This window comes from Pogoniulus pusillus, chromosome 15 (genome assembly GCF_015220805.1).
Source record: "Pogoniulus pusillus isolate bPogPus1 chromosome 15, bPogPus1.pri, whole genome shotgun sequence".
NCBI lineage: Eukaryota > Metazoa > Chordata > Aves > Piciformes > Lybiidae > Pogoniulus > Pogoniulus pusillus.
Genome location: NC_087278.1, coordinates 5,886,722 through 5,902,637, shown reverse-complemented (window position 1 = coordinate 5,902,637; position 15,916 = coordinate 5,886,722). Strand labels below are relative to the sequence as shown.

Below are 15,916 nucleotides of genomic sequence, written 5' to 3'. Positions count from 1 at the left end.
CTTAGTAAAGGATGAGGTTAATGCAAACAAATGGTGCAAGAAGTTTGGGTTGGGCTGTAGCAGAGCAGAATTAACAGGCAAGGCTCCATATTCTACTGTACTGCTTCTTGCTACCTTTCTGCCACCTTCCTGCCACCTTCTTGTCACTTTTCTTGCCACAGCTTTCTCCAGCCTGCTTGCAGAAGAAACTCTGGTACCTAAATTAAACACTGCTATTACAGAATCATAGAGTATTAGGGTTGGAAGGGACCTCCAGAGATCATTGAGTCCACCTCCCTCTCACCCCCCTCCAAGCAGGTGTATTGGATTAATATGGCAATGTTTTAGAAGCATCAGGGGCTACAGGGGAGGCTTCTGTGGGAAGGTGTTAGAAGCTTCACCCATGTTCAATAAAGACAATGCTAGCTGGCTCCAAGATGGATCCACCACTGGCCAAGGCTGAGCCCATGAGTGATGATGGTAATGCCTCTGTGATAACAGATTAAAGAAGTGGGGAGTGGGGGGGGTGTGTCAGGGAAGAGTGCAACGGCAGCTTTAGTCAGGGAAAAGAGTAAGAATATGTGAGACATCACTCTGCAGACACCAAGGTTGGTGAAGAAGGAAGGGGAGGAGGTGTGCCAGGTGCCAAAGGAGAGATAGGAATCTCTCTCGCTAGCCCATTGCAAAGGCCATGGTGAGGCACACTGTTCCCTAGCAGCCCGTGGAGGTTAATAGTGAAGCAATATCCATCCACAGCCTATGGAGGACTCTGCAGGAGCAGGTGGATGTCTGAGGAAGGCTGTGACCCCATAGGAAAACTGTGCTGGAGTAGGCTCCTGGCAAGGATGTTTGTTCAAGCAGTGAAGGCTGACAGGAAGAAACAACGACAGCAAGTAAAACCAGGGAAAGTGATGATAACATTTCTAAGAGGTGCAAAACACTCCAAGTTTGCTGGTTCCTACAGCAAGCACACTCAAGGGAAGTTTAATAGTGCAGATGATTGTGGAGTTTCTAACGAGCCCAGGCAGTAAGAGCAATGCCAGCCCTTTGCACACCCCAGCAGAGCAAAAGGGCCAAAAGATGGCTAGAGCTCTGTAAAAGGTTTCAGCTGTGCAGCCCCAGGGGCTGTGTGGTGTCCCCACACGCTCTCACAGGGCAGGCACAAGTGTGTGTTACTTGAGAGAGCCCATAAAGAGGCTGCTCCAGCCAAACTCCTGATGAGTCCTTCTCTAGAGACACTTCCAGTGTTGTTCTGCCAGTGCTGTGAGGTCTGGGGTTCTGAGCCTGGAGGGAAGTGCCCAGAGGTATGTGAACTGAAGAAACAGGAGATGAAGGGATGGCCAGGGTAGATGTTAAGGGGATATGCTATGCACAGGGGGAGGCAGCATCTGCTGCAAAATGCTGCAAACTGCCCAGCACCAGCCATGCATCTTGATGGGCCTTAGGGAGTTACTCTCTTCCCTCTAACCAGCTGCGTCTGACAATACCTGTTTGATCGTGCTGTGAGGTGCTCTGTATGCTCTTAATACCAGGCTTGCCTCTCTCATTGTTCTTTGTGGCTTCCTCTGACAGTCTTGCCTTCCCATATGAGCTCATGGTGATGCCATGGGTGACCTGAGTCTTCCTGCAGGTGCTTGTGTCCTGGAGCAGTGACATGCAGACAGCTTTTGCTTTTATTCCAGCTGGGCAAGGGAGGAGGGTCCATGTAGCAGAGATATTTCACATGCTGGTTTTCAGCAGTACAAATCAAGCAGAAAGTGGTACTAGGAGGAGAGCAACAATTAGTAGGTGGTCAGCACATGCCTTGATCAGGTGTGAGAGAGAAGTGGCTACAGATGCATGGGTGAGACCTCAATGCAGCTTTGGATTGTACAGAAGCAGGCAGGAGAATGGATGTTGTGGTGGTTGAGCCAGGCTGGGAATAGAGGAGTTGTTTCAAGCAGGCTGCTTTCTGGCTTTTATGTGGGCTGAGGCAAGTCAGAGTCCAGCAGTGACTGACTGCCCTCGGCTCTAGCATCAGATCCAAGAAATTGCACAGGAGCTTCTGTGGCACCTCAGTTTTACTGAAATCTCTGATAGCTCAGTGTGGATTTTTAAAAGATCTCCATCCTTACAACTGCTAAGATCTATCCTACCCTCTGGTCCCTGGGAGATGTCAGGAATTCCTCTGCAATCTCACTCACAATGCTCAGTTTTTGCACTCTGCAGGGATTTTGGCTCAATGTGTGTGTGGCAGCCAGGACTGGACACGAGTGGAGCTGGACACAAGCATTATGGAGGCACTCATGGCTGATGCTCTCCTAAACGGTCCAGGATCCAAACACCCTGCAAAGCACAGGAGTTTCAGAGAAGGATTGGATTCCTTTTGCCCTTGGCTTGCTAAATCTTCATCTGCCTGAAGGCTGAACCAGGGTCTGGGGAAATGAAGACAAATGTTTCTGCAGACATTGTTCTTGCCAGGTGGATTTTGCTGTCTCAGAGCTCTTGCATGCCCTGAAAGACGCACAGATAATCATGTGCAATAGCCTGTTTGTGTTTTGCAAGCAAGCTTCATGTTGAAGCTACCCAAGTTTAGAAAACTGACTGCAAGCAGCAGCCTTCACAAAGTAAGCAGATCAAATACCCTGCAGCTGCTTACAGCAGTCACAAAAATGTGACAACAACAAAACAAAACACAATAAAAATTAAACAAACAAAACAACACCAACAACAACAACCAAAAAACTCACACCCCACCCAAAAAAAACCAAAAACCAAAAACCACAAAACCAAACCCAAAACAAAAACCCCAAGACCAAAAAATCCAAACCAAAGCCCAAGGGACTTTCTTGTTGGCTGTATTTAAATTGCCAGTCTCTGGGTGCTTGACATCCCTATATGAATGCAGCCATGGTGGTGACAGTACAGGCTGGGCAGTGTTTCTTTCACATCACTGGAAATATGGAAGGTAGGAGACAGGGAAGGGAAATGCTACAGCTCCCTGCTGTCTTGCTTCCCCCACTAGTTCCCGAGGAGGCACAGGGAATGGGGAGTGTTTGCCATACACACTCCTGCTTGCTGAGAGCTGTACTGCGGTTGCCAGCACAGGACCAGGGCATCGAGCACCTACTGCAACCCTTCACTAGCACAAGTTGGATTTGGAGCAGGTTTTTAGGCGAGCATTGCTGCACCTGTGCGAGTTTTCCCATCAGGTTTGCCCAGCCAGGAGGGCTTCTTGATCAGAGCATTCCCCCACCCAGCGTCCCCATTCCGCACCGACCATCAGCACTTCATTTCCTTTTCGCAGGGAGTTACATCAGTAGGATTGTGTTTGCCAGGCGCTGAATGGGGAACAGCTGGAAGCTGATGATTGTTTGGGTTATTTGCTTGTTGCCTGGACATTTTGTTTGCTTGCTGGAGCCCTGAAAAAAAAAACCAAAACCAAACAAAACCCAAACCAGTTCTCCAGTTCCTCCGGAGGCTGGCCTGTGTTGAGCATGGCTATGGGGGACTGCTTTTAAAAACTGATGTTTTATAACTTTACAAATGCAGGTCCTGCTGTTTCAGTGGCAACGCTCCACAAACAAGGCAGGCTTCTCAGAAATTCCCCTGCCACAGGGCCAGAGGGATTGAGAGAGCTGGAGCAGACAAAATCACATGCTTCTAGTATCAGAGAAGCAGAAACCCCTCAGCCTAGTCCTGGTTGGACCTCTCTCGAGTGGATTTAAGTGGCTGACTAAATCGCAGCGCGGGCTGATGTTGATGAACCGTGCTCAGGAGGATGCTACTCAGCTTTCCTGCCGCAGGGCTCTTCACCTAGGGTTAAACCAGCACCACCAATGTTGTAATTGTAACACTGTGTTTGCAACACTTGCATTTAACCCCTGGCTCCTTGCTTTGGGGTGCTCGCTTTTACTCTGAGCAGCGGGACCTTGACACTGTGAGAAAGGCATCATATTTCTCACTGTTGAGTGAAGATGCTTTGGATGTGGAAAATGGAGTTAAATAGGAATAGACTGGTCAGGAAACAGAGAGGAGCCAGCTGATACTGGAGAAGTAATATCAGGAAGAATGCAGATTTGGCCAAAGCACTAACAAGCAGTGCCATGGGTCTAGTCATGAGCCTGAGCGTGCAGCAATTGTGCAGCTTGGGGCCATGGTGGCTACACATCCTCTCAAACCACAGCAAAGTGTCAGCCTGACACGGACACGGGACCAGAATCAGAGGTTCACCTCACACTTCAGAAAAATCACCATTTTAGCACCTTGAGTTTCCTTGGAAATCTCTTTATCAAGTGCTGACCAGATCTGAACTTGTTTAATTTGGCAGGAAAGGACCTGGAGGAAGGAGACATAGGGGGAAAAAAAACAACAAACAACACTGCAGCCGATTCATCCCTCCTTGTTTATTCCACCAGAAATAGATTTGGCAGAGTGCATCAGGAATGAACTAATCAGCAGGGAATTAATTGGCATGTCTGTTAAAAGGCAGAAACAGCGTGGTGAACAAATTCATGGCTGGATGGCCAGAGGGTTCAAGCAGCCAGAGAGAAGCACTGCATAGTGGAAACTGTGACTAGTAAGAGAAGTCATACAGCTGTGCTGGAGAGTCAGTGGTTGAGAGCTGCCCAAAAGAACTGGGGGCAAAGAGAATCGGGTGTCCTTGCAAATGGAGCTGCTTTTGAGAGGGGCTCCATTGCCCAGACTTTCCTTCCCATAAGGCTCCCATGTGTGGGGAGAGATGATGGTTAGATTGCAGGAGTGGGAGGGAGGGATAGGAGAGGTACAGCAGGAGGAGGCTCCACGGAAAGACTGTGGAAACATGGAAAACGGGGAAAGGAAGAGAGACACGTCACTCACTGCAAGCTGAAATGCAGAGGGGTGGTGAGGAAGAGAGGGAGGCACAGATTTGGAAGCCTCGTAACAGAAGGACTCTCCTCAAGACCACAGGTAACACTTGTATGCAATTCTCTGCCTTCTTTCCCAGGAATGTTTTTTCAGTCCTCTGGACGAGGCACATCCATGCACTTTGGAAAGGGCTTGTTGCATTGAAGAACTCTAAAGGTACACGTGGGAAGAGCCAGCAGAGAGAATGCGTGCAGACTGGTATGGACTTACAGGTTGGAGGATTGCTACCTAGATTTCCAGAGAAAAGGAGAGTCCAGAGTGAAAAACCGAGGGAGAACAGAAGAGCTAGGCAGACAGACAGACATGGAAAGTGCAAAGTCTGCAGGTGCCTATCCAGGGTGCCTTCTCAGAAGGATCACCAAACTCTAAATGAGAAATGGAAATAAGATCTATCCTGAAAAAAGATGTGCAGCCAGGTACACCTGGAGAAGAGGCAAAAGGTAGATATTACCTCCTTAAAACGAACAGGACTTCAGGAATCCTGTGATGTGCAGGAGATGTGTGCTTTGCACCTGGATGACTCTTTATTTCTGTAGCATCACTATGCCTGCTTGCTGGCCACAGCAGCAACCTAGCTGTCCATCATTGGGCTGTCAATCAGATCCCTTTGATTAGCAGAATGGTCAGGCTGTTTGAGGGACTAAAGTGCTCCTTATTTTCACTCAACATCCAGGTATAAAAGGAGCAGTGTAACTCTTAGTTGACAGTAATGGTCTAGCAGAGGGTGTCCCTGCCAATGCCAGGGTGGGAGTGGAACTAAGTGACCTTCAAGGTCGCTTCCAAGCCAAACCGTTCTAGCAATCTGTGAATCTTTGCAAATACTTAACTATTAAATAGGTTGCCAAGCTTGAAAAAGTAAGAAAGTTGCTACTCTTACATAACCTAAAGCTGGGTGTGCAGACACACCAACATAGAGCATAATAGCCACACAAATATACACTCCAAAAATCCACTGTGGTGGATTTTAAACAAGGACTTTTGAAACAGGTGATATTCTAACTGCACCACAGCAACAGGGTTAATACTGTAGGACTCAACTCTTTTAATTGCTTCTGGCATTTTTGGTGATCTTTCCACCATTACATAATACTACAAACATATGCTAATGTTTGTACTACCCTGATTTATTTCTTTCCCCCCCCCCTTGGCAAGCTAACAAATGCCATCCGCTTCACAAGCAGAGCTTGCAAATACTTTGATTGTTCTGGACTTGCAGTCTTGGCAGCTTTCTCCTCTAAAATCTGAGTCTTTTCAGGATCCTCACTTGGAAGCTCTGGCAGAACTGGCATTAAGTGAGAAATGGTGTGCAGATACTCTGTGGGGGTTTTCTTGAATGTGAAACTGTTTGGTTTATAGCACCTAAACCTTCTTTGCCTTTATATACGAACCAGAACATTTCCATTTGCTGTGTGTAAGCAATATAACCTTAAAATAGTCTTAAAATATTGCATATAGAAATAAAGATAGATAAATTCTACCAGTCTGCAAAATATATCTTCATTATCTATTAAGATCCTTTACAAATTGAGAATCTTAAACTCGCTTTGATGTTTAAATGTCCATTGGAGTGAGAGCTACATTTTATGCATTTATGAGATCAAATCTGAGATCAAACTCCCTGAATCATTTAAAAGCACGTTTTATTTCTCTGCACATAACTCAAGCTCAGTATCACTCTTTGGCTTTAGTTTGAAAGCAGCTCAGAAGGAACCTGGGGAAATTGCAAGGAGAGCAGGTCTCAAATGAAAACCTCAAAGCTAATTTACTTGCAGTCCACTACTGCAGAAAACCCACTTCATTTTAGGTATCACTACAGTGACTGCTAACTCTAATCAACAAAATCCTTCTTTCAAAGCAAGCCTGGGCTTGAGCTAACACACCAGAATTCTCATGCATGCATGAGGAGAGTGTATGTGTTTAGAGCAGTAAGAGGTGCAGGGTAAGGTTTCAAGCCCTCTTGATTGACAAGGGGCAGGCAAGCTTTGAATTACAATGCAACGACTCACATGTCTGCAATGGGAACAGAGTGTGCACCTCAGGCTTTAAGGAAGAGAAGGTACTCTGAAATGAAGCAGTGTTTGGCACTGGGAAAGGATAACCTACGCAGTTCCCCCATATCCTAGCAGGCAGCACATCCCACGAGCAGTCGCTTACCACGTTTGGCCTCGGTGTGTCTGAGGCAGGTACTAGTGAAATCCCAGTGCTCTGTTGTTGTTCCCTGCTGCATGTAAGGAGGGATGCGAGCTAGAAACGGAGCATAGCAGAGCACCAACAAACAGAAAGGGTGAACAAGAGAGGGACAGAGATGGGAACTCAAATCCTGGCAGCACTCCTTTGCTTTGGGGCAGGTTTTTGGGCTTGGATAGCAATACTGCCAATCTCAGCAAGGCTGTGCTTGGGATATTGAGCTAGCAGAGATCTTTTATTGCATCAGAGCAAGGTATTGAGAGGTTAAAAGAAGGGGAAAAAACCCTGTTGTGCAATAATGAGATAAATATGTCATTGCTTGCAGATGAAGGGACTATCCAGTGAATCACTGAGCCTACTCTGCTCCAAAGGCAGAACATGCTGTAATTTTGTGGCAGAGAGCATGCCATATTATTGTAATTAACAGTAACAACAACAAAGCTACTATGTTGTTATTGTTATTCTTTGGATTTAGGACAGAGCTTTCATCCAAGGATGTGAGATAGTTTTCTTTGCTTGTCAATCTGTGTTCTACCCTGACAGTATTTTCCAGTGCAACCCTGCAGCAGATCTGAAAACACATTTGCAATGGGCTTGGGATCTGGTTCCTACATCCTACAGATCACTCTGCAAACTTTTGCTGCTTGCTAGTGACTACCCATTTGCCTTCTACAATTCAACCTAAGAGAAGGAGGATTGCTCAGTTTCTGTGTAAGTGTGTGAGATATGGGAATCTATTTCAAAGAAGATTCTAACTCAATGCTTACTTTGATAATAAATTACAGTAGGCTCTCAGGAATGCAGAACGCAAAGCTACAAAGAAACTGATCTGTGAGGGGTCCTACAAATAGAGCCTGTGGGTCTTATGATTCATTTAAAAGCTTGAGGTCAAGCAGGGTGGATTTTCAGTAGCAGATGTAGGTGGAATTTATCACCACCCTTCTTTTAACAAATACAGAAAGATCAAAGTGCCCCAGCCCTGGGATACTGAAACAGATGGGAGGTGGAAAGAGTAAGGAATGGACAGCCTTTTCAGGAAGTTTTAAAATGAGCTGGGAAGCCACACTGCTTCCTTGATGCTGCAAGCATTTACAAGTAATTTGCAATTAGAGATGTTGGCATCTTCCCACTGGGGGAGATTAAAAAGGCATGTGCAGTGGATAGTCATTAAGAAAGAAGGAAGGAAGGAAGGAAGGAAGGAAGGAAGGAAGGAAGGAAGGAAGGAAGGAAGGAAGGAAGGAAGGAAGGAAGGAAAGAAAGAAAGAAAGAAAGAAAGAAAGAAAGAAAGAAAGAAAGAAAGAAAGAAAGAAAGAAAGAAAGAAAGAAAGAAAGAAAGAAAGAAAGAAAGAAAGAAAGAAAGAAAGAAAGGGAAAGAAAAAGGGAAAGGAAGGAATGAAAGAGGAAAAGAGGGAAAGAAAGAGGGAAAATAAAAGGGAAAGGGGGAAAGGGGGAAAAGGGGGAAAAGGGGAAAGGGGGAAAGGGGGAAAGGAAGAAAGGAAGAAAGGAAGAAAGGAAGACAGACAAAGAGGGAAAGAAAAAGGGAAAGGAAGGAAAGAAAGAGGAAAAGAGGGAAAGAAAGAGGGAAAATAAAAGGGAAAGGGGGAAAGGGGGAAAAGGGGGGAAAGGGGGAAAGGGGGAAAGAAAGAAAGAAAGAAAGACAGAAAGAAAGAAAGAAAGAAAGAAAGAAAGAAAGAAAGAAAGAAAGAAAGAAAGAAAGAAAGAAAGAAAGAAAGAAAGACAAAGAGGGAAAGAAAAAGGGAAAGCAAGGAAAGAAAGAGGAAAAGAGGGAAAGAAAGAGGGAAAATAAAAGGGAAAGGGGGAAAAGGGGGAAAAGGGGGAAAAGGGGGAAAAGGGGGAAAAGGGGGAAAAGAAGGAAGGAAGGAAGGAAGGAAGGAAGGAAGGAAGGAAGGAAGGAAGGAAGGAAGGAAGAAAGAAAGAAAGAAAGAAAGAAAGAAAGAAAGAAAGAAAGAAAGAAAGAAAGAAAGAAAGAAAGAAAGAAAGAAAGAAAGAAAGAAAGAAAGAAAGAAAGAAAGAAAGAAAGAAAGAAGAAAGAAAGAAAGAAAGAAAGAAAGAAAGAAAGAAAGAAAGAAAATAAATAAGGGAGTGGAGGGAGGGGGAAAGAAAGCAAGAAGCTCCCTCTAAAGACTGAAGCATTTAATTTATCTGGAGAAGCAGAGGGCCAGAAGAGCTGTGGTGTCAGTGCAAATAGTTTCGAGACGGTCCATGAAGACCTTTTCATTACGTGCCTTGGTGATCCCATCAAAGCTCCTTAGGGATTTTCACTTTGGCAGCTCTGAGTTAGGAGGAACAAGAGGTGTGTGCATGCATGAGATAGGAAGAAAGTCATTTTTTTTCCTCTTCTAAACGAATACTGCAATTAGAAGAATATTGAGTGCAAAGTACATCCTGACAGGTGGAAAGTAGTCTTTTTAAAGTACCATGACATTTCCCATCAGTATGGCTATATTCATACTGCTAATTTGAATAGATGGGAAAATAAATGCAGTTGCAATTAAGATACACTAGTGATTGAATGTAAGAAAGGCTCAAAGTAAAAGGGTTTATTTAGGTACTGCTCTATCTGCTACAGCTCCCAGTAGGTTTTGAGGTGGATGAATTCTTCACAGATGGTTAGGAGATGTGGGCTAGACAAGACTCAAAAAGCAATTTAATGTCCCATATTTTGCAGTGAGGTCTTCTGACTTTTGATACATGGAGCTGAACAGGGGAGTAATTTGGATTTTCTGAGTCCCTGCTTTCATGACTCCCTCCATCACTGTGACTACAGATGACTGAAGTCATCACTAAACCTCATGAATTTGGCAATGCATTTTTAATGTCTGCCATGTGCAATATGTGCATAATTGATATTTCAGCCAGTTTCTACCAGAACAGCTGTTCATGACATTAAAAAAAAAAAAAATCAGATTCAACAGAGAGAGGCTACTTAATTAAGACAGAATAACAAATTAGCATGAGTAAACTGTGGAGAGATTGATCTATCCTCTTACATTTAGAGGCAGCACTTGTTCAGGAGGGCCTGCAGGTTAGTGTTGACTTCCATTGGCTTGGGAATGATGGCAAATTTGAAAGAAGACAAGGAGCTTATGTAAAAATGCTCACAGCAGTTCATATACCTGTCTTACCTACTCTGTAGATGTGCTCAGGAGGAACTGACACCCAGGACAAGGTGGATACAGTAAATGGGGGGATTTCCCATTGGAGTGGGCTGCCTGGGGAGGTGGTGGAGGCACCGTCCCTGGTGGTGTTCAAGAGAGGCCTGGATGAGGCACTTAGTGCCACAGTCTAGTTGACTGGCTAGGGCTGGGGGATGGGTTGGACTGGATGATCTTGGAGGTCTCTTCCAACCTGGTTGATTCTATGATTCTATGATCACTGGGTAGCATCTCAGTTACTTCCACTAGCTAATGAATCAGATCCAAAAGAACAAGTCTTTATTCTGACTTCTATGACATCCTTGATGAATTGCTTCACTGCTTTGTACCTTGCTTTCCCTAATTGCAAAGTGAAGATGCAGCTATTTCTGCACCTTGTAGAACCTCCTCCTGACATTGACAGAACATTTATAGCTAGAAGGTGCTATCTCCACTTGGCTACATATGAAGCAGAGTTACTTTCCTGGCTGCTGCCAGTAGTTGAAACATCTCTCAAAGGTACAATTCAATGGCTTAAAAAAAACAAAACCAAAACAAACAATCCCACCCCCCCCCCAAAAAAAAAAAAACAACAAAAAAACCCAACCCAGAATAAAACAAACCCACAAACAACCCAGAATAAAGCAAACCCACAAAGTAAGGAGATTGTACTTGTGGAAAAGAAGTCTCTGTGATTCTATAAAAGCTAGGCTGAGAAACCTGAACAGTTTAAAGAAATACATCTTCAGAGAGAAATTTGTTATTGAAGTGACAGGTGGGAGGTGGAGAAACATAGAAAAGAGAGAAATAAAGCACTTAGCAAGATTTTTTTGTCTTCACAGAATAGGGGGAGGTCAAGATCCTACAAAAAGCCATGGGGATGACTCTTCTCCTTTTCCTCTTCTTCATATTCTTGCCCTGCACTGAATCCCAGGAGGACTTTCTGGGCCATCATCAGAAGTGGGACTACAGAGAAGGTGGTAGGTGATGGTAGTGGTGGGTCAGCCTGGGAGGTGTTCAATAACTCAGAGCTGAATATTCACCTATTTTTCCCTTGGGATGAAGCAAACAATGCCCATTCATGAATGCTTTGTCTTGATTCCTGGATAGCTGCTGAGATATTTAGCGAGAAAAGTGGGTTTAGAAATAATCATCCGGGCTATCCAGGGTCAGCAGAATGCTTGGGCACCTAGAGGGTGAGAATGACACTGTGAGGGAAGGTTATCTGCTTTTTAATTTAGATCCTCTGCATGTTTAATATTTGGCATTTCACTGAGACTCAGTTTGACTGATGGGGAGGGTAATCCAACTCAGATCACTAGCTCATGTTTTCTTGCTCTGTCACATTTGTTTCCCTCTCTTCCATGGATGTCCTGCTAACCTAGCTGACAAGGTCAACATAGAAGGCATTAACAGCATTACTCAAACCCTTGAGAAATGGGGAAATAGCATCTTCTGGCAAATGAAGCACACACTGCTGAACAACCCAAGCACTTTACTGCCTGAGTTCTCCAGGTAATTCCCTTTCTCTGGAGGTGGGATCCAGTCCTTTCCTGGGTGCCCTTTCTTGAGCAGGATTCATCTTTTTTTAAGACCAGCTTTCAGATTACTCAGATTGTGGGGAGATGAACCCTGCTGTCTGGGGATCTGTTGTGATAGCAGCATTAATCACTAGTAATTTGAATATTCTGCTGAACATTTGTTGTGAAACATTCACATTTGCACTGACTGTGTCACCAGAATTATCCTAAAGAAAATGTAGGATGTCCTTGGCACCTTCCTCTTGTGAGAACAGACTGGAAAGATGAATTGTGTTACAAATCCAGAGACTGACTTGGCCACAGGGCAGGGAGATGAAGCTGATCTGGCCTGTGATGATTTTTTTTATGTCAGTCTCAAACACACAGATATCAGAAAACTATTCACTAGTCCCTGTCATCACACTTCCTAACTTGCACTGCAGAAAATATTAATGGTTGGCTACACTCACAAAATGTACTTCAGTTCTATATTTCCAGAAGCAGAGTTGGGAAAGCAATGAAGGGGAGAGAGAGGAGAAGGGAACAGTGGGACTTACTAGAACCCAAATATCACTTAAATCAGAGCTGTTTATAAAACAAATGGTTCTCTTCCATAATTCAGCTTTTCAGCCTTTAGGCATTGAACCTAACATTTTAAAATGTAATTTGTTTGAAAGCAAAGTCTAGAAGAATAAAATGGAACTGGTCAGAAGATCACACAGTATCTGTACAAATTAGGGTTTCAGGAGGATACAGTTGATAGATTACATAGGTTAATCTTTGGCATCAGGTGGATTTCCCCCTGGCTGCGTGGTGGCTGTTATTAGCACACTGCCAGTGCTGACATTCATTGGTGTCTAATATTATTAAGGCTAATACTCTAACTTTAGACCAGGGAGATGTAATGAGATTATTCAGCCATGTTTCCTGTGTATGGTTTTGAATTAAGAGTTTAATGGCAAACATGCATTGGTCCAGTAGCAATGTTAAGGACTGACATTAACCCATGAGAATCACTGGTTGAGCCTTCATGCCTGCTTCTAGTTAACACTCAGGGTAATTAATACTAATTAACATCAGGTGAGATTAGAATGAGCATCAGAGCTTTGTAATACCCAAAGGGAAACTAAGAGAATGCTCTCCAAAGGAAGGGACATGGTCAGCCCCAAGCACACTGGTGCATCAGTGCAGCCCTCATCTTGCCAAATCCTGATGTAAAAAACATGTCTCTTTTCCTTCTGCTTAAGCAGAGGCACATCCTGGGGTGACCTGGGGGACATGCAGGAGCCTGCACTTCACTGGGAAGTCCTCGTAGGTGTTCCCACATATTACTGCTGTCTTCTCTATCCATGCTGGTTCTAGCTGAATGGGATGGTTTTCCACTCCACCATTAAAGCAGAAGTGCTGTGAAGCCCTTGTGGAACCTCATAAACCAATCATTATTCAGCACTAAGCCAGGTGTGCTTTGGTAGCAATGAAAAGACCATGTTACCCATGATGGTCCTTCAGCTCCTGGTTTTCTTGGCTCAGCTGGGGGCATCTCAGATAAAATCCCACCACCCAAGGGGCAGGGTGGCTTTGGAAGCATCTATGAATGGTTGCTTGCAACTCTTTCCTCATGAAGGATCCCTTACCCACCAGGAAACACAAGGCCATAGTAAGCATGCTCGGAAACACTTCCCACACTGAGTTATTCTCCTCTATGACTCTTTCTGTAGCCTGCGCCCTGTCTCTGCAGCTGTGGACAATCTTGTGAGGGAAGTCCAGTCAATAAGGAAAAGGCTAGAAGAACTGAATGAACGTCTCAATGTCATCAACAGAACTGTCCTCCCCATCCGACTGAATGCTCTACAGAGCCAGAGGCGTGGAAATACTCAGCTACGGAGGCTTCCAGTGCATAGGAGGAGGCTGTATGCTCGCAGGAGACCTCAGAGGAGTTAATTCTCTACCAAAAGAACAAAAAAAGGGGGGAATATTTGGTTGTTTTTTTTTTCATCTGCTCAAGCTTTTCTCAATGGGACACTGCTAGAGAGAATAAAGTAGAGCTCATACAAGTTAGCTTTGCTAAGAAGATCACAACTTCTGCATTTTGTTTTTGCCTTTCAGACCTAGGTCTGTAGGTGAAATCTGCCCCGGTTCTTTAATGATGGCTGTTCTGCCAAGCTCAGTTTGCTTGACTGTGAATACCTTTAGGCTACACAGTCATTCTCTCTGCTTACCTGAAGGCGCTCTTTCTACAAAGATCAGGTGCATATCTCTCTCTGCCCTATTTTTACAGCACTCCATCTGAAACAGCTAGGGATTTGGATCTTCAAAAGTGCTGAATGCCTGATGAATGCAGAAAGAGAGATTAGTACTTGACACTTCCAGCTAGGCAGAGACAGTGAGAGAAAGCTGTGTTTTAAAATACAGCTTTAACCTATTTTCCCTCACTGCAAAGAATGCCCTGTTTGCATGTCCAGAGGGTGGGTGGAGTTGGATAGCTTTGGTCTGTGCCTCGTCTTGCAAGGTTGAAGTTATGTCAGATTCTAGGGGCCAAATCTGAATATTCATCTTCTAGGAAAAAAAAAAAAGGTGTGGGGGGAAAGTATTTTTTTAGCTACCTGGAACTGGACACTCAGAACTGTGTTATTCAACTGACACCTTCAGAATGCCCAGATGCTCTGAAAGACACTTGGAAACCAAAGGATGCTTTTTCAAAACTGCTGAGATATCTAATGGCACAGAGAAGTGTCTAGAAGGCTTTTCCAGAATGGCTTCAGAAACAGTGCAGTTCCCAAACCCACAGACAGTAATTCAGTTCATAGAATCATAGAATCAACCAGGTTGGAAGAGACCTCCAAGATCAGCCAGTCCAACCTAGCACCCAGACCTGGCCAGTCACCTAGACCATGGCACTAAGTGCCTCATCCAGTCTTCTCTTGAACACCTCCAGGGACAGTGACTCCACCACCTCCCTGGGCAGCCCATTCCAATGCCAATCACTCTCTCTGCCAACAACTTCCTCCTAACATCCAGCCTAGACCGCCCCTGGCACAGCTTGAGGCTGTGTCCCCTTGTTCTGTTGCTGGTTGCCAGGCAGAAGAGACCAACCCCACCTGGCTACAGCTTCCCTTCAGGTAGTTGTAGACAGCAATGAGCTCTGCCCTGAGCCTCCTCTTCTGCAGGCTGCACACCCCCGGCTCCCTCAGCCTCTCCTCATAGGGTTTGTGCTCCAGGCCCCTCACCAGCTTTGTTGCCCTTCTCTGGACACATTCCAGCACCTCAACATCTCTCTTGAATTGAGGGGCCCAGAACTGGACACAGTACTCAAGGTGTGGCCTGACCAGTGCTGAGTACAGAGGAAGAATAACCTCCCTCGTCCTACTGGCCACACAGTTCCTGATGCAGGTGTCTAATTGGTGTCTAATTTGCAGAGTATCTTCTCTACATGCAAGCATTGACCTCTGGCATTTCCCAATATCCTTTAGCACAATTAATATCTGTAGAAAAAGAATAACTATTCAGCCCAAGGACTCTGGTGCCTCAGGGAGTACCAAGAATACCTTGCCTTCAGCTTTTCTTTGCCTGTGACCTCTTGACAATAAAACTCATGATAAAAATTGTGCAGAAATCAAATTCTGGACTGAACAGAGGATAGATAGAGTGGGCTTGCTCCTGAGGTCTCTAAGGGTAAATACAGTAAAGAGATTTCCATCCAGCAGCACAGTCAACTGAATACCTGAAATCTGTTGAGGCTTAGGCAGGAGAGTCAGAGAGGAAAATAAACTACATTCTTAAAGGTCTGGATGAAACAATTTATGAGAACAAAAATAGAGAATGGATTATGTTTAAATGGTTGTGGGGGAGGCTGGCATGACAGTTGTTTTGTGAACTCTCTCCAGTCATAAACAGTGAGGATTCAGACTTGTTATTTAAGGATTCCCAAGGCCTGAGTTTATGGGAAGAAGTTTAGTGATGCTACAATACCCTCCAGAGGAGAAATGAAAAAACTACTCTCATATGAAAACTTTCAGAATGAACCAGAAGAAGTAACACAGTCAGCATTTTGTCTGCGACCTGGGAGTTGAGTGGCAGAGATATGAGGAGTGTATGAGACAATCTGACAAATATTTCTCAGATGTAAATTCTCTGAGATCAAGCTTTCAGAAAATAACAAAACTCTAAGTTGGAAAGTCTCTCCTTGGC

General features: G+C 44.6%; 1 long non-coding RNA gene across 2 annotated transcripts; it reads left to right on the top strand.

The window, feature by feature from the left end:
• Positions 1 to 4,785: 4,785 nt before the first annotated feature.
• LOC135181542 (uncharacterized) lies at positions 4,786 to 14,569 on the top strand. Of its 2 annotated transcripts, XR_010304912.1 has the most exons (5): positions 4,786 to 4,908; positions 7,597 to 7,764; positions 11,051 to 11,188; positions 11,594 to 11,723; positions 13,447 to 14,569. It is a non-coding gene; the product is annotated as an uncharacterized LOC135181542 (long non-coding RNA). The 2 variants fall into 2 exon arrangements; XR_010304913.1 differs by lacking the exon at positions 7,597 to 7,764.
• Positions 14,570 to 15,916: the final 1,347 nt, after the last annotated feature.